We start from the raw sequence: 27,308 nt of genomic DNA, 5'->3' as shown, positions 1-27,308 counted from the left end.
CTTCAATGCTTTGCACATTTCCTAGCACATAGTAACTGTTAATTGATTCATTCAATGAATTAATCAGCATGTTTTTTTTGTGCTAAGCATTGGGAATAAAATTGTGGTGATCTTGTTCTTTAAAATATAATTTGAAAGTTCTCTCTGAGAGAGAGGGTTTCTTGGGAAGGTTTTCTGGAGGCAGGTTTAGTTTCAGTTACAAGTAAATAATCACCCAAAACCTCAGCCAGCTTATAAAAAGTTCAGATCTTTTATTGTGTCCTTCAATATATCCCGGTTAGCTCAGAGGCCTTGGTTCCAAGAGCTCTTGCAGCTTGTCCCTTGCTTCTACCTCTGCTATCTCTCCTTGATTCTAAGAGCTCTTGCAGCTTTGTCCTTTGCCTCTGCTTTCTTCAGCCTCCAGATGGAATGAATCTCTCTTGCCTCTGAGAGAGGGCTTCTGGCTCTCAATGTCCCAGAGTCCTGAATCTCCGACCACTGGGAATGTTCCCAAGTAAAAAACTCTCGAGTGGCTCATTGGAGCTGTATTTATGCTGCTTCTCTGAGAGTGGGGATATCTCCCAGAGTGCTCTCTGGCCCTAAGAGCTTCAAGGGAGGTGTGAATTCAGATATTTCATATTAAACCCTGAAATCTCCCAAACCTGTGAACTCCAATGAGTACTTAAATACTTCTTGCTTATAAGAGCTCTCTAAAGGTGTGAACACAAGCATTATTGTCTATCAGTATTAGCAACTTATCACCTTGTAAGGATTGGCTCTAAGGTGTGAACCAATAAGCATTGTATCAATTCCATTGAGTTAACACTAGGATTCTGACATCTCCCTTGAGTTTTCACCTTGTTTCAAATTGAGTTGACACTAGGATTCCAACATAAAATAAATGAAAATAGAAAGCAAAAATAGTCCCCACCCCTAAAGAACTTACATTCTAGCTAGAGAGAAAACATGTAAGTAATTGGATCCATGTAGGGTATGTTTAGATTAGAAGATAAGAAACCAAGTATTCTAAGAAGTGGAGGTAAAGGGGGAACATTAAAGCATTATAAGTATGGAGAACAGTTAGTGCAAAGGGATAGAAAGGATAGAAAGATAAAGTACAATGTGTGAAGGTCAGGAAACCAATACGATTTTGTGAAGGAGCATAAAATATAAAAAATACATCAGAAAAATAGAAAGGGGCTAGACTTCAAAGGGCCTTAATTGCAAGAGGATTTTTATTTTGTTTCAAGAGATAACTGGAAACTCTTACGATGCATTTGTAAGGGGGGTGGTGATATGTTCAAACTGGCATTATAAAAAAATAGCTTTGGCAGCTGAGTAAAAGATGGATTAGAATGAGGTCTGAATTTATGATTGTGGCTGTGTGAGTGGAGAATGAGCTGAATACTTCCATGGTACTCTCAATTGCCCACCATCAACCAATGTTGGAAAGGTATATCTTATATCTCAGGTTGAAGTCCATCCCTGTCTAGACAAACTTCATAGTGAAGAAAATATTTTGAATATGTGTAAACTCTATTGGTATCTATTATTACCACTTTTATTTTGGGAATGATGTACCCAGGTTTATAGGGAAGACATAGTATTACTACTGTTCTGTGTGCTTTTATATAATGTGTATAAAAGCTAAGTCTATTAGAGGAAGCACGTGAACTATTGGTTTAGGAGTGTGGACCAAAAGGTCACCTTAAACTTAGGTAATCACTTTTCTGGGAAGCAAACCTGAAAGTGCAAATTAGTTGGTTGTCCAAGAGGTAGAACTATATTATCAATGACTTTGATGAATTTATAAAATTAATTCTTGTTAAATTTTTAGATTTTACAATCTGACAAATCCAACATTCAAAGAAAATTCAGACAGAAATAGATTGAATACAAACTGAATAAATTTAAAACAAATGAATGTAAAGTAAAAAAAGAATCAATTATTATGAGGATTATATGAAGGAAGAATGTGTAGGTGGAGAATAAAAACATCAGTAGTAGTGTGGATGCAAGGCCACTCACTATGAGTGAAGAGTGCAAAATAGTAATCAATAATGTTCATTAAGAGTGGCAGAATTTGCACAGTGTGAGATGTGAAAGTTACTCTTGGTTTCATTACAACTGGAATACTTAGTTGAGTTTTGACAGCCATATTTCAGGAAGGATATTCAGAAACATCACATTATTTAAGGAAAAGTAACCAAGATTATGAAGGGTCTTTACAGGAAGTTATATAAGGTTCTTGCATATTTTAGAAAACAGATTAAGCTTGTTCTGGACACATGGAGTAGAATGAAAAGTCATTTTAGATAGTCATTTTAGAAAAGCAGATTTAGTGTCAATATAAGGAAACTTGAATAATGATTAGAATTATTCAAAATAGTCTACTTAGCAGGTAGTGGGATTCTCTCATTAGAAGTCTTTAAAGGATGTCTCAACAAGTTCTGGGAAGGAATATTATAAAAGAGGTTCTTATGTAGAAATGCTTTGTACTAGGAGACTTTTGAGATCTCTTCCAACTTTAATATTTTGCAATTTTGTGAGAAAGGGAACTGGCCTAGTCAAATAATAAATGAAAATTTCCGACAACAGATAAACACATTGAGAGGCACATCAACATTATTATGCTATTAAGAGATCATAAGGAAGTCCTTCAAAGTAGGTGAACACCAAATGAAGGTTTATGGAAGAATATGGACAAAATTTCAAGAAAAAGGGTTGTGTGCTTCATTGGTACTGACTTTTCTATTTTGGGGGGATGTAAAACAATACTAAAAGTGTAGTCTAATCAGTAACAAAATTATTACTTCTACCCTTTTAGATATCCTGTCTCTGGATATATGATTTTGATTACTGTTGACTCACTCTGTTTCAAAACTGCTGCTTATCCTGACTTAATAATCCAGGGTTGTATTCTAGTATCCTGCTTACCTATATGGTTTCTGACATAATATTTGGATTTAACTGGAACTTATTTATGCAACTATGCTCATTACCTAAAGACTGGTTAATGTTCATTCTTAGCCTAGAGCTCTATATCATTATCCTTGACTTTTCATCCTGAACTCTTAGACTGTCTGTTGTCCACAATATTGCCACAGAAGCTTCATAATGCTCAATATCATAGAACTATAGGCAACTTTGGTGGGAACACTGGATAGAGTGCTAGAGTCTGAAAGAGCTAAGCTAAAATAACGATCTTTAGTAAATCACTCACCTGTTGTTTACCTCAGTTCTTCAAGTGTATAATAAAGATAATAATTGCTATTACCTCATAGAATTTTGTGAGAATCAAATAAGGTATTTGTAAAGTTCTTAGCACAGTGCCTGGCACATAATAAATGTTTTTCCACTTTCCTTCTCTTCCCTCCATGAGATTTAGAACTAGAAAAGAGCTTAGGGATTTTCTACTCCATCTTCTTGATACACAGATGAGGAAACACTGTTAGAATTCTTACAAGGTGCTTAGTCACTGGAATTGATAGAGACAATAATTATCTAATTTAGCATGATAATTAACAGTTCTCTAGTTCACTAATGAACTTAGTACTTATTAGAGTTCACAACTTTCACACCTTTAAGAGAGCATATATAAGCTAGAACCCTCAACCAGGATTGAGTCCAGGAGATTCACAAGACAGAAGCCCACAAGCCCACTCTTGGAGATGGAGTCAGATCATTCCATATTTACCTTTGTGCTGGCTGGAGACTCAGAGGCAGTTAGAGGCTGAAGCTGGCAGAGGCAAAGGACTAGCGGCAAGAACCAAGGAGAGAGATAGGCCTTTAAGAAAGCTAACCAGGTCCAAGGAAGGAAAGAAGACTTAAAAGGAAACAATAAAGGATTTGGACTTTAATACTTGGCTGAATTTGAGGTGATTATTACTCTGAACTGAAACTAAGGCTGCCTCCAGAAGCCCCCCCAAGAAACCTGCTCCCAGAGGACATTACATTTTAGAGAAGAACATTACAAAACACGTTCAAGGAAACATAGTAACTGGCAAAATTATACAAATAATAAATCAAAAAACTAAGATTCAAAGCTACGTATTCTGATCTGAAGTCTTAGTATTCCTTCTTTTACACCACATATAGATAGAACTGCTCCAAATGGGAAATTCTAAGAGGTTTGGAATGTCTTTTCTAATCCTTAAGGAAGTGGGTAATTTTCCTTTAAACACTGATTCTTATGAAAGTTGAATTGCCATTTATTTGGAAATTCTCTGGTCTTCCCATTCAAATATCATGAACATTTTTAAAGACTCCCAATTAATGTTGAAGAAGAGAGAAGAGGAAAGGGAAAAGGAAAGAAAAGAAGGAATTCCATTGCTCAACTGGAAGCAGCCAGTTGGATCCCCAGTGCAGCAGTTTGTTCTACTTATAGGTTTACTTCTTTTTGCATGAGTTATAAATGTAAGTGAATTATATTTAAGTAAGGAAAGGCTGTGCAAAGTCAGCAGTCTCACTTTCTCCTCTGGAGCCATCTGGGTCCAATGGCAAGATACAGACCAAGATAATTGCAGATGGTTCTGAGAGACACAGAGAGAGAGTGACAGAGAGACAGAGACAGAGACAGAGAAACAGAGAGACACAGAGAGACAGAGAGACAGAGACAGAGAAACAGAGAGACACAAACAGACAGAGACAGAGGCTGAGAGAGAGAGATACAGAGAGAATAGATTACAGATAGATAGATATGTAACAATAATTGATGCATGTTCATACTATCTAAAATAATGTCACCCATATATTAGATGATATTTTACATAATCCTGGAATGTTTCAAACCCCTCTTACATATAATAGATACTTCACCCTTTCTTGTCAAAACTCTTTATCTTGTAGTGTTTGGAAAAGTTTAGTTCATTTATCCAGTCCTTTTATTTCATCTCCCTCTGAAAAATTCTGGTTATTCACTCCCAATAAGATCAGGAGTGAAACAAGGTTGCCCACTATCACCATTACTATTCAATATTGTATTAGAAATGCTAGCTTTGGCAATAAGAGCTGAGAAAGAAATTAAAGTAATTAGAGTAGGTAATGAGGAAACCAAATTATAACTCTTTGATGATGATATGATGGTATATTTAGAGAACCCCAGAGATTCTACTAAAAAACTATTAGAAATAATCCACACCTTTAGCAAAGTTTTAGGATACAAAATAAACGCACATAAGTCATCAGTATTCTTATATGTTAGAATCCTTACAAGGTGTTAAGTCACTAGAATTGATAGAAACAATGCTTATGTTTACACCTTTGAGAGTTCACACATTAGCTCACACATTGGTTCACAAGTTTGGGAGATTCACAAATCAGGCTTCAGTATGAGATTCGCAAGTTTACACTTCCCACAATCCCACTCTCTCAGAGGAGGAGTCAACCTTTGGGTTCACACCTTTAAGAGATCGTATATAAGGAGCTCCTGGAGTCAGCTGAGGAGAGTAGAACCAAGATTCAGAGAGAGCTGGAGGCTGAAGCTGGCAGAAAAGCTGCAAGAGATCTTGGAACCAAGGAGGGAAATAGGCCTTTAATAAAACTAACTGGGATATTTTGAAGGAGACAATAAAGGATTTAAACTTTTAACATCTGGCTGCATTTGAGGTGATTATTACTTGGAACTGAAACTAAGGCTTCCTCCAGAAGCTCCCCAAGAAACCTGCACCCAAAGAATAATCATATTATAGAAAAGAAGACAACACTACATTTTTACACTTATATATCACCAACAAAATCAAACAGAATTACAAAGAGAAATTCCATTTAAAGTAACTACTGATTGTATAAAATATTTAGGAATCTATCTGCCAAGAGAAAATCAGAAACTATATGAGCAAAACTACAAAACACTTTCCACACAAATAAAGTCAGATCTAACCAGTTGGAAAAATATTAAATGCTCTTGGATTGGGTAAGCAAATATAGTAAAGATGACAATACTACCTAAACAAATCTATTTATTTAGCGCAATACCAATCAGACTCCCAAAAAACTATTTTAATGACTTAGAAAAAATAACAACAAAGTTCATATGGAAAGACAAAAGGTCAAGAATTTCAAGGGAATTAATGGGAAAAAAATTCAAATGAAGGTGGCCTAGCTCCCAGATGTAAAATTATATTATAAAGCAGCGGTTACCAAAACCATTTGGTGTTGGCTAAGAAACAGACTAGTTGATCAGGGGAATAGGTTAGGTTCAAAGGACAAAACAGCCAATAACTTTAATAATATAGTGTTTGACAAACCCAAAGACCCCAGATTTTGGGATAAGAACTCATTGTTTGACAAAAATTGCTGGGAAAATTGGAAATTAGCATGGCAGAAACTAGGCACTGACCCACACTTAACACCATACACAAGAATGGTGTCCATGTCCTAGTCAGAATGGGTCCATGACCTAGACATAAAGAATGAGATTATAAATAAATTGGAAGAACATAGGATAGTTTATCTCTCAGACCTGTGGAAGAGGAAGGAATTTATGAGCAAAGAAGAACTAGAGATCATTATTGATAACAAAATAAAATTTGATTATATCAAATTGAAAAGTTTTTGTACAAACAAAACTAATGCAGACAAGATTAGAAGGGAAGCAATAAACTGGGAAAACATTTTTATAGTCAAAGGTTCTGATAACCTCATTTCCAAAATATGTAGAGAATTGACTCTAATTTTTAAGAAATCAAGTCATTCTCCAATTGATATGTCAAAGGATATGAACAGACAATTCTCAGATGAGAAAATTGAAACTATGTCTAGCCATATGAAAAGATGCTCCAAGTCATTAATCAGAGAAATGCAAATTAAGACAACTCTGAGATACCACTACATACCTATCAGATTGGCTAGAATGACAGGGAAAGAGAATGTGGAATGTTGGAGGGGATGTGGGAAAACTGGGACACTGATATATTGTTGGTGAAATTGTGAATACATGCAGCCATTCTGGAGAACAATTTGGAACTATGCTCAAAAAGCCATCAAACTGTGCATACTCTTTGACCCAGCAGTGTTACTACTGGGCTTATTTCCCAAAGAGATTTTAAAGAAGGGAAAGGGACCTGTATGTGCAAGAATGTTTGTGTCAGCCCTCTTTGTAGTGGCCAGAAACTAGAAACTGAGTGGATGTCCATCAGTTGGAGAATAGCTAAATAAATTGTGGTATATGAATATTATGGAATATTATTGTTCTGTAAGAAATGACCAGCAGGATGATTTCAGAAAGGCTTAGAGAGACTTACATGAACTGATTCTGAGTGAAATAAGCATAACCAGAAGATCATTATATACTTCAACAACAATACTATATGATGATCAATTCTGATGGACATGGCCCTCTTCAACAATTAGACGAACCAAATCAGTTCCAATACAGCAGTAATGAACTGAACCAGCTACACCCAGGGAAAGAACTCTGGGAGATTACTATGAACCACTACATAGAATTCCCAATCCCTCTATTTTTGTCTGCCTGCATTTTTTATTTCCTTTACAATCTGATTGTACACTATTTCAAAGTCCGACTCTTTTTGTACAGCAAAATAACTGTTTGGACATGTATACATATATTGTATTTAACTTATACTTTAACATATTTAACATATATTGGTCAACCTGCCATCTGGGGGAAGGGGCAGGGGGAAGGAAGGAAAAAGTTGGAACAAAAGAATTTGCAACTGTCTTTGCTGAAAAATTGCCTATGCATGTATCTTGTAAATAAAAAGCTATAATTAAAAAAAAGATTAGATTTTTTAAAATTTCTGATTATTTTATATCTTGTTACCCCATTAGACCTATAGTGTCTTTTTTTAACCCTGTGACTTAAATCTTGACTTTCCAAAACACAGAGAAATTTCTTCACAATTTATTTTCTCCATCATTCTCCCTGGGCTTCAAAAGTTTTCTTCATGTTTTCTTCTTTTGCAGGCTAAAGAAAATAATGCTACCACATGTGAAATCATAGAATGTCAGAGTTTCAATCGATTTTAGACATTTGATGTGTTATGGGACTTAAATATTTATATCATATGTGATCAATTCAATTTATCCTCCAACTTAACCCTATCCATAAATTGGAAGACCTGAGGAAACAGAGAGGTGTGTGATGTATCTCTTGGTATTCAGAAACAGGAACTCAAAATCTTGTTTTTTAATTTTTATTTTTATTTAATAGCCTTTTATTTACAGGTTATATGTATGAGTAACTTTACAGCATTAACAATTGCCAAATCTCTTGTTCCAATTTTTCACCTCTTACCCTCACCCCCTCCCCCAGATGGCAGGATGACCAGTAGATGTTAAATATATTAAAATATAAATTAGATACACAATAAGTATACATGATCAAACCGTTATTTTGCTGTACAAAAAGAATCAGACTCTGAAATATTGTACAATTAGCCTGTGAAGGAAATAAAAAATGCAGGTGGGCATAAATATAGGGATTGGGAATTCAATATAATATAATGGTTTTTAGTCATCACCCAGAGTTCTTTCTCTGGGCGTAGCTGGTTCAGTTCATTACTGCTCCATTGGAAATGATTTGGTTGATCTCATTGCTGAGGATGGCCAGGTCCATCAGAAATGGTAATCATATAGTATTGTTGTTGAAGTATATAATGGTCTCCTGGTCCTGCTCATTTCACTCAGCATCAATTCGTGTAAGTCTCTCCAGGTCTTTCTGAAATCATCCTGTTGGTCATTTCTTACAGAACAATAATATTCCATAATATTCATATACCACAATTTATTCAGCCATTCTCCAACTGATGGGCATCCACTCAGTTCAGTTTCTAGCCACTACAAAAAGGGCTGCCACAAACATTCGTGCACATACAGGTCCCTTTCCCTTCTTTATAATCTCTTTGGGATATAATCCCAGTAGTAACACTGCTGGATCAAAGGGTATGCACAGTTTGATAACTTTTTGAGCATAGTTCCAAACTACTCTCCAAAATGGTTGGATTCGTTCACAACTCCACCAACAATGCATCAATGTCCCAGTTTTCCCGCATCCCCTCCAACAATCATCATTATTTTTTCCTGTCATCTTAGCCAATCTGACAGGTGTGTAGTGGTATCTTAGAGTTGTCTTAATTTGCATTTCTCTGATTAATAATGACTTGGAGCATCTTTTCATATTGACTAGAAATAGTTTCAATTTCTTCATCTGAGAATTGTCTGTTCATATCCTTTGACCATTTTTCAATTGGAGAATGGCTTGATTTTTTGTAAATTAGAGTTAATTCTCTATATATTTTGGAAATGAGGCCTTTATCAGAACCTTTGACTCTAAAAACATTTTCCCAGTTTATTGCTTCCCTTCTAATCTTTTCTGCATTAGTTTTGTTTGTACAAAAACTTTTCAGTTTGGTATAGTCAAATTTTCTATTTTGTGATCAGTAATGATCTCTAGTTCTTCTCTGGTCATAAAGTCCTTCCCCTTCCACAGGTCTGAGGGGTAAACTATCTTGTGAGGAACTCAAAATCTTAAGGTGAGGAACAAAAGGGCAGAATAGCAGTGACAGGATTTCCTTACCATTATCTTCTTTTAACTCCACTCTGCCTATTCCACAAAGGAAGAGTGGAAGCACTCAGAAATTCTTACTGATAAGTACACACAAAAATTATTTCTGTTTGTATGTTCTCTTGCTCCAAAGAGGATCAGAAACATGAATTTAGAGCTCCTAAGATCTTCTTTTGGATGCTATGAATCTATTATTGGAAAACATATCTGACTTTTTCCTATTTGTAGAAGGATAGTTTTATGAGACCGAACAACATGTTTTCATTTTTCCTAAAATTCCAGGATTTGAAAAATGTTTATAGAATGTGTGAATTTGGGGGACTTAGGGCATAGGATAGGAAAGATGGATGGGGGACTAGGGAAAATAGTAGGGTCACCCACCTCTTAGGTGTATAAGACAGGATTCGAACTCAGGGTTTCTTACTTACTTAAGTCTTATTTACTTACTTAAGTCCAACATTGTCACAACTCACTCACTCACTCTCTCTCTCTCTCTCTTTCTCTCTTTCTCTCTCTTTATTCCTTCTCTTCATCTCTCTGTCCACTTATCTATCTCTCTGTCTCTGTTTCTGTCTCTATCTCTTTCTATCTCTTTCCCCCCTCTCCTTCTCTTTCTTCCCTCCTCCTTTTATCCTCTCTCTTTCTCTTCCTCTCTTAATAAATTTTATTCAACACCAAACACTAACAAATTTCCAAAACATAATACATGAAAACAATTAAGCAAAACAATACTAGAGATTACAGTAGAGAGTACATATAACTGTTTGTCAAAAGAAAGATTGCACCATAGCCTTAACATTAAATTATCATTATCTACCTGGATTTTGTTCTTATATATAATTATTTTAATTAACTTAATTAATTTGTTTTGACTAACAGACATTTATTTGCTATCCCTTCTATCCCCATCCCAGAAGAAAAAAGAGACAAAACAAAAACAAACTTTCTGCAACAAATATACATAGCAAAACAAAAAGAATTCCTTCATTGTCTACATAAAAATATAGGTCTCATTATGAACCCTGAATCTATCAGATCTCTGTATGAAGGGAGTATATTTTAATCTTGGTCTTCTGGAACTATGGATGGACACAGATTGATCCATGTTCTCATAGTTCTCAATCATTTGCCTTTACAATATTATTTTTATTGTATAAGTTTGTTCTCCTACTACCCACTGCCAACTTTATCAGTTTGTAAAAGTTATCAAAATTATTTTTATATTATTGATTCAATAGTATATACTTTTCTTTTGATTCTACTCATTTCATTTAATGGAGATAAATCTTGTATCCTTTCCAATGAAATGAAGGATAAAGCAAGAATGTCAATTATCATCACTTTTATTTCAATGAAGCTAGAAATGCTGGCTATAATAATGAGGTAGGGAAAAATAAATTGAACAAATAATCATAGGTAAAGAAGAAAAAAATTATCATTTTTGAACATGATATCATGGCATAGTAAATAGTCAACTAAAAACAATCGAAACAATAACTTCTGCAAAATTACAGACTTTTTAAAAAGAAATTTTTTTCTCCCCACAAAATATCTTCAATCTAAATAGCATTAACTTACTGGTTAATATTGTTGGATCAACCTCATTTGACAATCTAAAAAGTATTGTCTAATGTCTAGCCTATCAGCAAGCTTGCTAATGAAGTTGTGGATTATTGGTATTCCAATCCCATTGCTCTGTAGTACATTACTGCTTGATTTCTAACTACTCTTCATGAACATTCATCTTAAAGAGACTTTAAGAAAACCCAGAAAATTCAAAACAAGCATAGTTGTGATCTACTGCCTAAAATATCAAAATAATGTAACATCATGGAGATCGCACTGAAAACTCAGCAATCAATCTTTTTTCATGCAAGATTTGAAAGTGTTAAATAGATCAAATATTCACTGCATGTGTGTAATCTGACACAGTATTATTCCAAGGTCATCAAAGGTGTTATTTAATTGAAATTAATTATTCATATACTTAATGAGGACCTTTAGGGTGCCAGGCATTGACCTTTGGTGGTTAAAAGAAGGGGAATAGAAGATATACCAAAGGTGAAATACCTATTCTCCTAGATCTTACAGACTATTTGGGAAGTCCAATCCACATAAAAAATAAAGTAACAACACAAGGAAATATATGGTTGCCAGATGATAAACGATATGAATGCAAATGTGAGATGAAATTACCATAGCAGGCAGTCTAGTTGACTTCAGGGTGAGAGTTTGAAGCACAGCATTTATACTTAGAAGGGAACTTTGTGATTATATGATCATTCTACAGAAGAGGAAATTAAGTTCCAGGGAGATTAAATTACTCAAAGTCACATGGCTAGCAAGTACCAGAGCTGGAATTCAGATGCAAGTTGCCCCCAGTTATTGATCCTGTGTACTTTTTCACCATCCCATACTACTTCAGGATAACTTTGGTATTCAGTTTGTGAATTTTACATACTGTAGGAGACCAGTAGAAAATAAATTTGGAGGCGAGGTGGGCTTTATTGGCACTCCTCAAATAATACCAGAGGAAGGCCAGAGGATGAGAAACAGACCTACTAGACATCTAAAAAATTGTTGTATTCTCTCTTTGCAGCCCCTCCCCACCAAAAAAAAAATCTGTTAACCATGAGGTGAAATATAGTTTGTATAGTTGAAGAGCTGATAGTAGTGCAAATAAACTTAAAAGTTGGAAGTTCTATTTACTTAAAACAAACAGGAGATAGCTCTTATGTTCCTGCCATATAAATGAGTTTCCAAAAGAATGTAGGAGTCAAACTGTTTTCTAGATTTATCTGCTCTCAGTCTGTAGGCCTGTGGATGCTAAATTATGCATGTATCTGTATGCTACTTGGGGCATTCAGGTTCAACTTCTTATTTATGAAGAATGAGAAACTGAGGATATGGAGAGATGTAGACATCTTTTTGATTGGAGATAGTAAAGTGAGACTGAAAATTTGCTACATTCAATTTGAAGGATTCAAAGATCACATGAATCAGAGACTTTTCAGAAAGACATTTCATTTTAATTTTATTTTTAGCTATTTCAGAAAGTCATGCAAAGGTAAACTTTTCAGTTGTCTATTTGCTATCTGTTATCACTAAGCCTTAGAAAGTACAAAATTCATCACATTGGAAAGGACTCCAGAGGTGATTTTATCCAAATTAGAACTGAATTGTATTCTATCTACAAAAGCCTCAACATCATCTATCCTGCATTTGAAGAACACCAGGTTAGAGAGAAACAAACAACAGCAACAAAAAGAAAAATTGAGATTTGGAAGTGGGAAAGCTCCTCTCTAAATCAGAATGCTATCTGCCAGGGAGGACACTTCAACTCTCTAGCCCTGTTTATCATTTGTAAAATGAAGGAGTTGGACAAGTAGAGGGCTAAGTTTCTTCCAACTCTCAATCTATAATCCTATGACCTTTGAATATAGTACATTCTACTTTTGGTCAATTTTATTACTGCCTTCTTTGGACCTGAGATCTGCCTCCCTATAATCCATTTGTCCTAATTTTGACCTTTTGAATTAAGTAAATCAAGAACAGCAAATTTTCTTCTCCTAAAAAATGCTTTATAGAGTACATTTTCACCACCGAAGGAAAATTATTTACAAAAATTATTGTGAGAGATAGATAATGTCCCTTTCTATTCTTATGGTTTACCAATATTAACAATCGGGAAGGATATGGACTTTAATCATTCATATGTTGCCCTCATCTTTGACCTGAATTTTATTGTTGTTTAATGTTCTCATTATTATGTTCAAGTCAGCACTTATATTATTCTTTTGGCTTTCTTATCTGAATTACTTATTAAAAACTTTCCCCATATTTCTCTAAATTTTTCATCTTTTTTTGTTCTTCATAATGCAGTCAGGATTTGATTTCCATGTCCATGTAGTGTGATAAACTCTGTTGATACAAAAAATGAAGTTTATGTTCTCAAGGAGTTCTTGGATATTGTAGAGTGCATGTCTCTGTGGTTCTCTGAGGAGGAGAGGTTGGAGCCAGAGATGTGGAAGATGGAGAGAGAACAACTAACTGAATACTACCAGACTATGGGTCCTGGCTCAATCCTCAAGGACACATTTATAATGTGATAAAATTGCCTTTAAGAAGTCCCACATGTAAGAAAAACAAAGCTTTTAGCATGGGGTATCAAACAAGGAAATGTGAGGAAAAAAACAAGCAGGGGGATGGTACCCACAGCCCCAGAGGGTATGACATGTGGGACAGGGATGGAAATAAGGAAGTCTTTTATAATATCTTGTTATTTCATATTGTTTGTTACTGTTCTGGTAAGTTTGAGGGACATGGAACTTCTCTGTTTCTCAGCCAGCATGAGCTTTTGGGGTATCTTCTGTTTCCTAATCCTTGTATAAGAGACATTAGTTAAAGCAAGAGAGGAGGAACTGAATACATTTGGAATGAGAAGGAAATTTTAAGAAAAAATGGACGTTTTTACTCCTTTTGTAGTAAAGAAAAATCCTCATCAGTCTGTGGGGAAGAAACATTTTACAGCAGTTGGGGTTACAATTGGGATTACAATTACAAAAAGTACTTTGGCTTTTTAGGCAAGGCCACTATTGAAGGCCTGCCAGCCTTTACACCTATCCCCATACAATGGAAAATTGATACACCAGTATGGGTAGAACAATGCTCCTTAACCAGTAAAAAAATACAGGCCTTATTAGATTTAATACAGGAGTGACTTGACCAAGGACACCTACAACTTTCTGTTAAGTCCTTGGAATTTTCCTGCATTTGCTATAAAAAGAAATCTGGAAAATGGAGGATGTTGACTGATTTAAGGAAAGTGAATAAACAAATAGGAACTCTTTAACCTGGGCTTTCATCTCCTACTCAGTTGCCTAGGGTATATCCTCTTTGAGTTATAGATATTACAGATTGTTTCTATTCTATCCCTCTGGATAGGGAGGATATAAAGAGATTTGCCCTTTCAGTGCCCAGCATTAATTTAGCTCAGTCTTATAAAAGATTTGAATGAACAGTTTTGCCACAGGGAATGAAAAATAGCCCTACTATATGTCAAATGTATGTGGCTGCTGCTCTTACTCCAGTAAGAAAAGCATTTCCAAAAGTTATGATATTACATTACATGGATGATATCTTGGGATGTGCATCTGAGGAGCAAATGTTAGTAGCATGTCTACAAAAGAACAGAGAAACACTAAAGAACTACCAATTTTATATAGCTCCATAAAAAATTCAAAGACATGCGTCTTTTCAATATTTAGGATGTGAAGTATTTCCCAAGGTACATATGGTACAAAAACTTTCTTTAAGAACAGAGAAGTTGAACACCTTAAACAACTGTCAGAAATTGATAAGAGATATCCAATGGATGCGTCCAGTGTTAAGCTTAACTACTTGTCAACTACAACCATTGTATGACATCTTAAGGGGAGACACTGCTTTAAATTCACCAGGTCAGCTTACAAAAGAAGCTCAAGAGGCTCTGAGAGATGTTGAATTGGGTGGTCAAAAGAACCCAAAAACCCTTAGAAATATCAGTTTTTGCTACAAAATAGATAACTACATCAGTCCTTCATCAAGGAGACACTGTGATCAAATGGGAGACCCTCCCAACACAACCAGACCAAAACCTTGTTCCTTACCTGGTGTGTGTGACTAGAATCTTATTAAAAGCCATTAAAAAGTACATAATACAATTATCTGGGGTAGGACTTAACCTTTTATACCAATGTACAAGTTAATGCAAGCTCTGAAACCATACTAGAGTAGCAAATTTTATTTGCCACAGCTCCAAATTTCCCCCCTTAAAGATAGCCCAGCTATTACATAACTAGCAATGGTTTTTAAGAAAATGTTTCTAAGATTCCTCTTAAAAGACCAACCATCTTTACAGATGCATCCAAACATAACATTTCTGCTGTATATTCTCCTGACTTAGCTATAGAAAGAGGAGTCAGAAGTTCCTTTCATTCTACAAAGCAGAAAGAGTTGTATGTAATCATGCTAGCGCTTACTTATTACCCAGGAGATATAATATCTTATTCGGCTTATTCAGTAAGTGTGGCATAAAGAATTGTCACAGCCCAAATAAAATTTGTAGCCTCTAGCATATTTCAGTTTTTTAAGGAACTTCAAGAGCAAGTAAGAAACTGCCCAAATAAGTATTATCCGGAAAAGAACCCTTGTGATTTGAGGCCCAATGAAATTTGGCAAGTGGATGTGACTCATTATAAATCTTTTTGCTCATTTATCTTTTATCCATGTTGTAACAGACACCTTTTCAGGATTTACTTTTGCAATACCAGAAGTAAAAGAACTAACTTGGGTGGCCACTGAATTCCTTATACAAGCTTTTGCAATCATGAGTGTGCCACAAGCAACAGAAACAGATAATGGACCTGCATATACTTCTAAACATTTTGCAGACTTTTGTGCACAGTATCAGATTTTATACACCATTGGCATACCCTTCAATCCTCAAGGACAGGCAATAGTAGAGAGGAGAAACAGAGACATCAAGACACTCCTCCAAAAACAAAAGAAAGGGGGAACTACAAGAACCCTAGAGAACCTCTAAATTTAGCCCTTTATACTATTACTATTTTGGTTTTTGATGAGAATGCACTGGCTTTGGCAGACAGGTTTCATAACCCACCAGAAGGGCAGTGTCCAGTGTGAGCAAGCAGCTCCACTATCTGTAGATAATTATTAGATGATGTGGAGAGATCCAGAGAGTGGTAAATGGAAGGAATCAGATAGGTTAAATGCTTGGGGGAGAGGGTTTGCTTGTGTCTCTACAGATGGAGAAGAAATCCAATGGGTACCAACGAGCCATATCTGCCTTGTCCATTGGAGAGAGATGGAAAAAGAGAAGACCCTTGAAACAAAGAAGACCTAGGAAACATCAGGTAATTCCATCTGACTACGTCCACCACTGAAAGAGCATGGCAGTTTAACCCTATATGTATGGCAATTGATTAACAAATATTATCATGATCATAAAAGTAATTGCTAATGAGACAGATGCAGGACTTCAAAACCTACAAGAATCATTGTATTCCCTGACACATGAAGTGATTTACAATATATTGGCTTTGGACTATCTCTTGGCTGCTGAAGGAAGTCTATGTGTGATTGTGAATTAATAGTTATTTTCTAAATCTTCATTCTGAGACTCATGGAAATCTTTTATATTACTATTCTCCTTGTGATATTACTACTTACCTGTGTGATTCCTCCCATGCTGATGGATTTAACCACTGATGTAAAAGTGCTTCAATTAAAACAAAAGAATCCAGGGGATGTAGAGCATAACAGATAATGGGGGAACTCTGAATGAGGTATAAGACCCTCCAGTCCAGCAAGGGAACCTGCTGATATGTCTGGTTTGGTTCCCCCTTCCCCTCAGGGGTGTCTCAGCCTTCCTGAGAAGTCAGGGGGCATGACAATCTGTGTTGTGATTAAAGCAGAGTTATACTACAATGGACAAAAAAGACATCTGCACACAATAGCAAGTTGTTTCTGTGGTCCCTCATGTGCAGTATATAGTTAACACTTGTGCAGTGGGCTAGAGTCATGTAAGGGTATTACGGTATATAAGGCTGAGAGTTTTGAATAATCAGACTCCTGTTTTGACCATCTTCATGAGTTCCTCTCCTTTATCCCTCACCCATGATCAGATTTGGGCTGGTACTGACATCTTCCAGTGAATAGATCCAGTCTATTCTACAGTCTACTACAGACTGTCTACTACAAATTTGTCTTACACAATCTCAAATGGGCCCTCATTGCTGCTAGGCAATACTACTATGCCTTCCTTATCAACTCATGATCCCACTCTCACCCAACATTTCTCCCCTACTCAAACATCTCATGACTCTCCCTTCTCCCATTTACTCAGTTGAGATATTCATCTCATATTTTTTTGGGGGGGGAGGAATGTGGTTATTATCTGTGAGTTCTCTCTTCCTCTTCCTCAACTCGTATTACTCAGATACTGTCTACCACTATCTCTTCCTTCACTTCTGTCTCACATGATGAAGTGGCCTTGATCCTTGTTAAGGCTAACTTATCTCTCAGTTCAACCGAACTCATTTCATCCCATCTTTTCCATCAGATTACCTCCTACATGTCATCCAAATGCTATCATTAATTTTCTTTTTTCTTTAATTTCCTTTTATTTTATTCTGTATTTAAGAAACAAAACAAGCATTGCCATAACATAGTAGAATTTTTAAAATCATGATTGTACAGGAAACAGCATATCTGTTTATGCACAATTTATTATTCCTTTTAAATATATAATAAAGTTAACATGCAACTTTTTCCCCTTTTTCCTTCTTCCCACCCCCTACCCTGAAATAGCTACTATTAAGTACAACTTTCTATATGTATGCATATGTATATTTATGTACATGCATGTTATATGATTAAGGTTATGTATATAAATATACATATTTCTATTTATCAGCTCTTTCTCTGGATGAATCTTCCTTCATATATTCTTGCTACTTAATTTGTCTACATATAACAGTTAAAATGACTTACTCAAAATTGTTCTAAAAACCATACTGTTCTTACTGTCCAAGTGATATTTTAATTCTCTCCCTGCCTATTTACTCATTGCCTACTTCCTGTTTCCCTTATACTAAAAAATAAAAATAAAAAACCCTCATTTGACCTTTTCATCTTTGCTAGCTATCATTCTGTATATCTCCTTCCTTTTATAGCTAAATTCTTCAAAAACATCATTTGCAATATGTGCCTGTACTTTTCCTCCTCCCACTCTCTTCATAATCACTTACAATCTGGCTAGACCTTATCATTCCACCAACATTTCTCTCTTCAAAGCAATGATATCTTACTTGCCAAAATCAATAGTTTTCCCTTGGTCCTGTTCTCTGATTCTTCCCTACAATCTTTGACACCATTAATTATCTTCTTGATCCTGTCTTCTCTTCAGGTTTTTAGGACATCTTCTCCTGCTGCTTCTCGTCTCTATTTGACCTGCTTGTTAATATATTTTTCTGATTCCTCATTATATCTATATATATCTCATAGATCTCATTTAGAATTCTGTTCTGGTCCCTCTTCTTTTTTCCCTCTAAACTACTTCACTTAGTGATCTTATCAGATTCCATGGATTTAATTACCATCTCTATGCTAATGACTTCTAATGAAGAGTTTAGCTACAAAGAGAAAGAGAAAAACAGAATAATAGCTAGCAAGAATAAAAAGATCAATGAAGGTTTTATTTTTTTAGGATCAGGGAGATAGGAATATGTGTGTAGAAAGAATTCCTACCTATCTTTCCTCATACTTGTTGCTGACTTCCAATTACCTTTCAGACATCTCAAATTGGATATTCATAAGACACCTTAAAGCAAAATATCCAAAATAGAACTAATTATCTCTCTTCCTTAACCCTACTCTTGCTTTTACCTTTTTTGCTGTTGAGGTTACCACTATTGTCCAAATCATCCAGGCTCACGATTTAAGGGTTAATTTCTTCTCCTCCTTATTTCTGACTTTCATATTCAATGCATTGCAAAGAATTGTTGAAAAATCTATGTAACCTCTGTTACCTTTGTAATATTTTTATATATTTCACTCATCTGACACCAACACGAGTATAGGCCTTCCAAACCTATAGATTATTGCAATAGCCTATAAAGGGTCTGCCTTCTTCAAATCTCTCCCACTCTAGTCCATCCTTCATTCAGTCACTAAAATGGTTTTCCTAAAGTTCAGGTCTGACTATGTCATCTCATTTGTTCAATCAAACTCCAGTGACTTCCTATTGCCTCCAGGATTGTGCTTCATAACTCTACTTTCTATCTTTCAAGTCTTCCTATAGATTCTATCTAAGATCCCATGTTCTAGTCAGTTAGGTAGTATAGTGGATAGAGCACTGGGTCTGGAGTCAGGAAGATATGAGTTCAAATTCAGGGATAGAAACTAATTATATGAACCTGGAAAGCCACTTAACCTTGTTCACCTCAGTTTTTTCTTCTGTAAAATGAGCTAGAGAAGAAAATGCAAACAACCAGTATCCTTTCCAAGAAAACCCCAAATGAGGTTACAAAATTTTAAAAATGACTGAACAACAAAAATCTTATGTTTTACAGGAAGCCTTTCCTTAATTTTGGTCTCTTTATTTTGTCATTTGTATCTATCCCATATGTAGTTTGCTTTGTATATGTTTGTATTCATGTTGTCTCCTGTATTAGATGGTAAACTTGAAAATAGGAATTGTCTTTTGCCTCTTTTTATCTCTGCAGCGCCTGGAACATAGTAAGCACTTAATAAACTTTTTTGACGACTGATTGATTGCTAACTAGGTCAGTGACATGTGGAAAATGAGGGATGTGGATGTAGAGTCTAGGATCAGTGGAACTTTAATAATATAAGCAAAGCTGGAAAGAGGAGAAAAGTTTTAGATGGAAAAAAATTATTTTGGACATCCTGAGTTCTATATGCATATGGACATTCATTTTAAGATTACAAATATAGTGGGTCTGGGGAATCATCTACATATAAATTTTGGTTAAAACAATGAGAGCAAATGAGATTAGTACCATTTATTAATATCATATTTTATGTAATTCTTCATTAGTTATATTGCTTTATAGTTTCCTTTATCTTCTTTTACCTTTCTTTGAGCAGTGTATTAGCTAGAACCATATAAGTACATATAATGTACCCATTTTCTTTATTTTTAAATTTATATAGCAAAGGAATTACTTGCTCTTTAAACGTTTGCTAAAATCCATTTGTAAACTTGTCTGAAATACAAATGGAATATGTATAGGGAAAAATGTTATAGAAGATAAAAATAAAAATATGATAAATTCAGGTAACAATTTTTTCTTTTCTTTAGGGATTGATTTATGTTTTGATCAACTGCAGAATATTGAGCTGTGTAGATTCTTTTTTTTTTCTGTTAACTTCCATATTTTGCTTCTGCATCTATCCATTTTTTAAAACTATAATTGGGTAAAATCATTTCTGATGTTATTTTGTTTATATTTGTTATGAATTTTCCCTTCTCATATTTTATCTAGTTAATTTGTTTTTTCTCTCTCAAAATCAAATTAGCTAATGGTTTATTGATTTTGTTCATCTTTAAAAAAAAAAATCTGCTCTTTATTTTGTCAGTTCAATAATCATTTTGTTTTCAACTTTGTTTATCCCCTGATATCAAAACATTTTCTGGGCTTGCTTTGAGATTTCTAATTGATTGATTTTTCTAATTTGTTTTCAAATTTCATACTCAGTTCATTAGTCTTTTCTTTTGTTAATATTTGCTCAGATATATAAATTTTCCTCTAAAGATTGCTTTAGTCAGAGCTCATATTCTAGTGATACAACCACTCTAATTCTCTTTAGTATTATTATTTATTATACCAATGATTTGTTTTTTGACATACTCATTTTTTTAGGTTACTGTTACTTAATTTCCACTTAGGCCTTCATCTTTTTTTTTTTTGCATTTCCCTTATTAATTATTCCTTGTGATATTGACTGTAAACTATGTGACTAGAATTTGTACTTCCCTGCATTTATTTTTGAGGGTATTATGTTCTTACACATGATCAATATTTTTTAAATGGGTCATATATTACTGATAATTAGTGTTGCTGTTAAGATTACTATTAAATAATAAGTACAAGGTTATGAAAGCTAATTCATCCAATTCCCTATTTAGTTACATATTTTCCAACTTGTTTATCTTTCTTTACATTTTGCTTAGGTCTATAATGGGGACATTATATTTCTTATAATGATTATACTATTTAGAAGGCTTCCTACTGTCTAGGTACTTCTATCTTTGCCTATCTAGATAACATATAATTAAATAAGTATACATTTTATTGTGATCTTGTTTCATTATCTATAGTGACTATTAGCATATTAGCATATTATATTTCCCTTGTCCTTGTTAACAGTATTATCAAAACAGTATTTATCAAAAATCATGTATTAGCAAAAAAAAAAAAGCTCCATAAAAACAAACTTTTTTTTTTTCCTAAGCTTTTCACTTTAATTCTGAATATGTCTTTGTTTTAAATGTGTGTCATTTATAGCACCTAACAATCTGGACCTCCCTCACTACTCCCTTCCCCCCCACCCCATAATCTGTAGTCACATTCATAGATTTAGTCTCTGGAATTATGACTGCTGACCTAAGATTTGTAGGGGGTTAGTCACTGGCTGATTATTACTAAGCCTTCATCAATATGCTTCCCATGAACAATCAACCAGTAGACTTAATTAGATCTAAGAAAAGGTACTTACTAAGAAAGATATTTTCAAAAATTAAACCATTGACACAAAATATGTTCCTCCATCAAATCCCAGGCATATATCCCTAAAATACACACAGGATCTATAGGAAGGATAGATAGAAATATAAATGGTGATGAGGCTTATATGTAGGATACATGACTTATAAAGAATAAATCTCAGCTTCTGGTGTATTAGCTAATTCTGGTAAAATTCTGCACCACTTACCTGTCTTTCAGGGGTTAAAAATCTTATAGATTCCTCACTCAATTCCTCATGGGTATAATTCTTTATTAAGCGATCACTCAATTGAGATCCTACAATCCTCCTGCTTTTTGAGTCCACATCTAGCTTTTTCTCTGTTGACATGTTCATGCTCCTTGACGATACTCCAACATTTAGGTTCCTCTCTATCTCTGTCTATTCTCAGTATCTGTATATGTCTCTGTATATGCTCTGTAGCATGGATTATTTAATACCAAGTAAATGCTTATGATGTGGCTAATGAATTAAGGAAAAGTTAATCTCTTCCCTTTCACAACTGATTCCTTCTCAAGGGTCTGGTTATTTTATATAGGGCTCCAAATCTCAAGCTGTATTGAAGGCTACAAGAAAACATAACTGATTCTTTCAGCCAATCATCTTGTTCCCTTCTGACCCAGAGATTAATACCTCTTAAAGACACAAAAGGCAAAGAGAATCTTATTGGTACATTAAACTTCCATTATGTGTGATTATGTTATTTTCAGATTATAGAAAAAAAGTTTTAGTACTTAATTTTCACTTTTTTAGCATATTCTGCTGTCTCCTGAGACTTTAAGCTAAGCTAGTAGGTGAGGGGCTGAAGAATCACATCTATATCTTGTAGATACAAATTCTTATATTTTTCTTCTAGTCTATTATGCAATGTTTATATTTTAGTTGGCCAAATCTTGTCATTTCTCCACAATAAAAACTTTCTATTATCATTTCATTCTTTCCACCTTTCCTACAGTTAAAGCCTTCCTCATGTTCTTCCTTGATTATAGTCTCAATTTTTTTTTTTAATCTTTCCTCAGTCAATAAACTTCTATTAATCACCTATTATGTGCCAGCATTGTACTAAGTTTTGGAAATACATAGCAAAAAACAAATAAACATAAAGGCAGTCCCTGTCCTTTAGGAGTTTCCAAGAGGAAGGTAACACATAAAAGAGCTAAAAAGGGGGTGTGTCCCATCCCCTCCAGGTCATAGATAGAGGGTAGTGATAAGGTGAAGTTCCAAGACTGATCTGTAATATGATGAGGTTTTCCAGATGATTAGTTTCTTGAGGGATAATAAAAAAAAAGTCAGAGACCTCCTAAAGTAGTGCAGCCTCCACCTAACTGTCAAAGTGGTTGCTTAAATGGCAAATTAGGCCAAGTCATTATCTAACCTACACACATTCAATAAACTCTGGTGACTCCAAATTTCCTCCAAAATCAAATATAAAGTTTTTGGTTTGATATGAAAAAATTTTCACAACTTGGACCCTTCCAACCTTTCAGTCTTGTTATTAATAACTCCGCTCCATAGATAACCCTATAATGCAGCCATGATAGTCTAATACAATACAGTTTATCTTATATATTTTATATGATTTACTTCCTCCTCCTGAAATCATGCTTTTTTTTTTCATAAATTGACTAATGCATAATCTGGATAAAATATTTTCTTTATCCTCTAACTGCTAGTGATGTAATAGGACTCTGTGTCCCCCTGATCTTTGTGGAGGGAATGATGTAATAAGACTGTGTGTCTCCCGATCTTTGTGGAAGGGAGTTGGAAAAGTCCTGAATCTCAACCCCTCCTGGCCTCTGGGATCATCCCCACCCTCCTATTTGGTTCCCTGGACAAACTTCCACAATAATCCTCACCTTCAATTCATTTGGAGATCTTGGTCTGGAGCATAGTCAGTCACTACTCATTATTGACCTAGAAATTAGCCTCTCCATAGTTCCCTAGCCCCAGGCTATAGAAAGCGAAATAAAATCAAGACTCTGTATCTCAATCTTTGTTAACTTCTTAACCAAGAACTAGCGGAAAATAAACTCATTATTGCCAAAACCTCACTTGGAAACTGGGACTGTGAATTCTTTTGCAAAACCTGTGACATTGGCCTGGGGACCTCCACCATTATTAGGATATCTCACCCCTCAACACTAGGACAATCTATCCTAAAATTTAAAATTGATCATTTTGTATATTTTTTGGTAATTTATTAGGTATTTAAATGTGGTAAAATGAAAAACCATTTTAAAGTGATTATTGTATGCTAGGCACTGTGTTATATATTGGGAATACAAATGTTAAAAGTAAGGAGTCCCTAGCCTGAAGGAGTTTATATTCTAATAAAGAAACACTGTTGGCCAGAAAGGGAGAGGTATTTTGGTTTGGGAAGTCATCAGAATGCTGAGGGGAGTCATAGAATGAACTATTGCCATAACCTTTATAGGAATATTAGTGTGGATTTAATTATTTACATATGTACACAATGTCTCCCTAGTTATTATCTAACCAGTTGCAGAAAGTTTTGTTTTTGTTCCAGAAAGACTCTATCTTTAATGAATTATAGATCCTAGGCAGAATGTAGTTATTTCTGAGAAACTCAAAGGCTATCTGAAACTTGGGAGTGCACAAACAATGCTAGCTATCAGAATACAATCTGTTGGTCAGTAAGACATGCAACTCAATGATGGAAACTGCTCCACTTCTATTCAATAGAACCCATTAGTATTCAGTAATGGGTACAACTCCATCCCTACCACTCTTCAATTGCACCTCTAAGCCATAAACTTTGTATATCAGTGACTTGAACCTGATCTTTGTTTCTTTTTCCAATAAAATTATCTTCTTGCTTCTGGTTCTTTGCTAAATTCCTTTGTAATTTAACCCCCTTCAATTGACCTTACAATTATAACAAATTTTGCTCCTTGACTTGAAATTGTTTGGAGTCTGCAAAATTTTTTGAGACACCTCATGACATGGGTCTGGAACCCTTTTTGTGGTCTCCTTTGAAATCCAGGGATTATTTAAAATTATTTAAAGCAATTAATTGTAATGCCGGAGAAACTGAGGCAGGAGAGAGATTAGAGAGTTTCAATATTTTATTAATTGGAGAGTATAATTGACTGGACAGGACTCTTGTCTCAAATTATCCAGTCAGACAGAGATAAAGATATACTGGGACCAAGGAAACCATGTTGGTCCCAGGGCTGGAGGAGACTGTCATCTCAAAGAATCCAGTGTCCAGTAGCCAGTAGCCAGCCTCCAGCAATGAATAGGAGAAACCCAACTTCTTAAATACCTTTTAGAAACAAAGAAGGGGTAAGAAGCAGGGAAAACTTCTGTCAGGATGGGGGGGAGACCATAAATCCTAAAAACCCAGAGACAGGATGTCTGAATACACAGAGATAAAGATATCAGTGAGGTATTTTAGAGGGATATTGTAAATTCTTGAGGACAGGGAAGAGTCAAGAGGTCTGCTCTCTTGTTTATCTTGCTAACAATGTATAATCTTAGAGTAAATGGTCCCTAATCTTAATGAACCAGAGTGGGTTTTTACAGTTTAGGGGATTGAGCCAGAACAGTTAAGGAAACTGAGACAAAGGAAACTAGTGCAGGGAAACTGAGCCAGAACAGTTAAAGAACTGTGGCATAACATAATGATGAGACCAAAAAAAAAAAAAAAATGTTACATGAGAAATAAATTTGAATTCATTATCAAAGAATGTATCATGTTGTTACTCTTACAGATAAACATTTTAATGTCTAACACAAATTAAAAAAAAAACTTTCGTTTAAGATAAACTGCTAAATGTGTATATGAAGAAAACTTTCAGATGAAGTATTAGAGAGTTTTGAAGAGAAAAATATTTGTGGTGATTACAGAATGGGGAGAGGCACCCAACATTCTGATATGTTGGAATGGGGGAGAGGAACCCAACATTCTGATGATGTCCAAGATAGAAGGTCTTTCTCCTTATCTGGATCATCATGATTAGGAGGGAGGAGTGGTGTTGGAGGATTGACCAAAACAATTAGGAACTGAGGCAGAAAAATCCAGGAAAACTGAGGCATGGCAATTTAGGGAAACTGAGTCAGGATAATAAAGGAGAACTGTGGCACAACAATATTTCTTAACATGTGAAATTATTTCATTTATGTGGGAACAGTTTAATTTCATAAAGACACATGGATAAACTACTTATTTAAAAATTAAAGAAAAGTGAGAATGAAGAAATACAGCTTCAAAGGCACCAAAGAAACATACTGATTTATTGGTAATTTAAGCAGAGACATGATGCACATATCAGCTATTTATGTCTAAAAAGTATATTAGGAGACAGAAATAATTGGGAAAAAAACTTTCTAGTTGATAGAATTTGAGTTGTGATTTAAGTAAAAGTTAAGTCACTGAGTCAGAATAATCATTTAAGCCATTGAATGACAGCTACAATAGCAAGGAAGATAGACCCACAGAACTGCACGTAGCTGATGGGAGAAGCCAAGAGAGGACTAAGAGCTTATTGCATTTTACTACTACCTTTGATTCTAGGAGGAAAATCAGAGTAGTTTTACACCAGTTTAGGTGTTATGATGAGAGAATATATTACTGTGAACTCTGGATTGTATATCAGCATCCAATGAGTGTATAATTGGCTGAACTAGCTGCATATCTCAGAGATAGTTTGATGAATTTTAAAGTTCTTCAGTTTACACAGAATTGCTATTCACATTAACAGCTAACACTTTCCAAGTAGCCTTTTAAGATGAAGATTTAATTGAAAGAGTTTAGAAAGTCTATACTGTGATAAAAGTGATATGATAATTTCCTCTAATGAGGCGTGAATTAACAGTTAAGCAGTGATCAAAGAAAGAGTTTTATGTGATTCAAGTGTTTATGAATGGACCCATAACATAGAAAATTAAAGTCAACAGTTGTCCTAAACATGTGTTTCCTTCCCTTATGATTTTTTCTTTCAGGCTCTTTTCACTATAAGTATTTTATTCATTGACCTAAAGAGTGTGATCTGGAGTTTTATGTCTATTAGGATATATTTTTATTATTTATGCATTTGCCTTAATATTTATGTAGGTTTTTTTTCATTTGTTTTTGGTTTTTTGCTTACTAAGCAAGTGGTTACATTGTAATCCTAGAAGTAACATTACTTTGATTGGCTAATTGTGGATATAGAAAACATTCAATTGGGGTTGAGAGTTAGAAAAAAAGGGAACTTTGCTCTCTTCTCAATAGTCATGCTTCCCCTGAACTGAACTCACTCCAGACTGCATACTTGGATCCAGAACCAAAAGAGACACCATAGTGGAGAATAATGTATACACAGCATCCGAGGTAGATTTAAAACCAAAGTCCTCCTCATCTCAATATTTGTTTCCTATATATGTGATCATAGATTTATAGTCAGAGTAAATAGGAACCTTAGAGGTAATTTAGTACAATTTCCTTTTTTTTTTTTTTACACAAATG

The sequence above is a fragment of the Sarcophilus harrisii genome, chromosome 3 (assembly GCF_902635505.1).
Source record: "Sarcophilus harrisii chromosome 3, mSarHar1.11, whole genome shotgun sequence".
Taxonomy (NCBI): domain Eukaryota; kingdom Metazoa; phylum Chordata; class Mammalia; order Dasyuromorphia; family Dasyuridae; genus Sarcophilus; species Sarcophilus harrisii.
Note: the sequence above shows the minus strand (reverse complement) of the source record.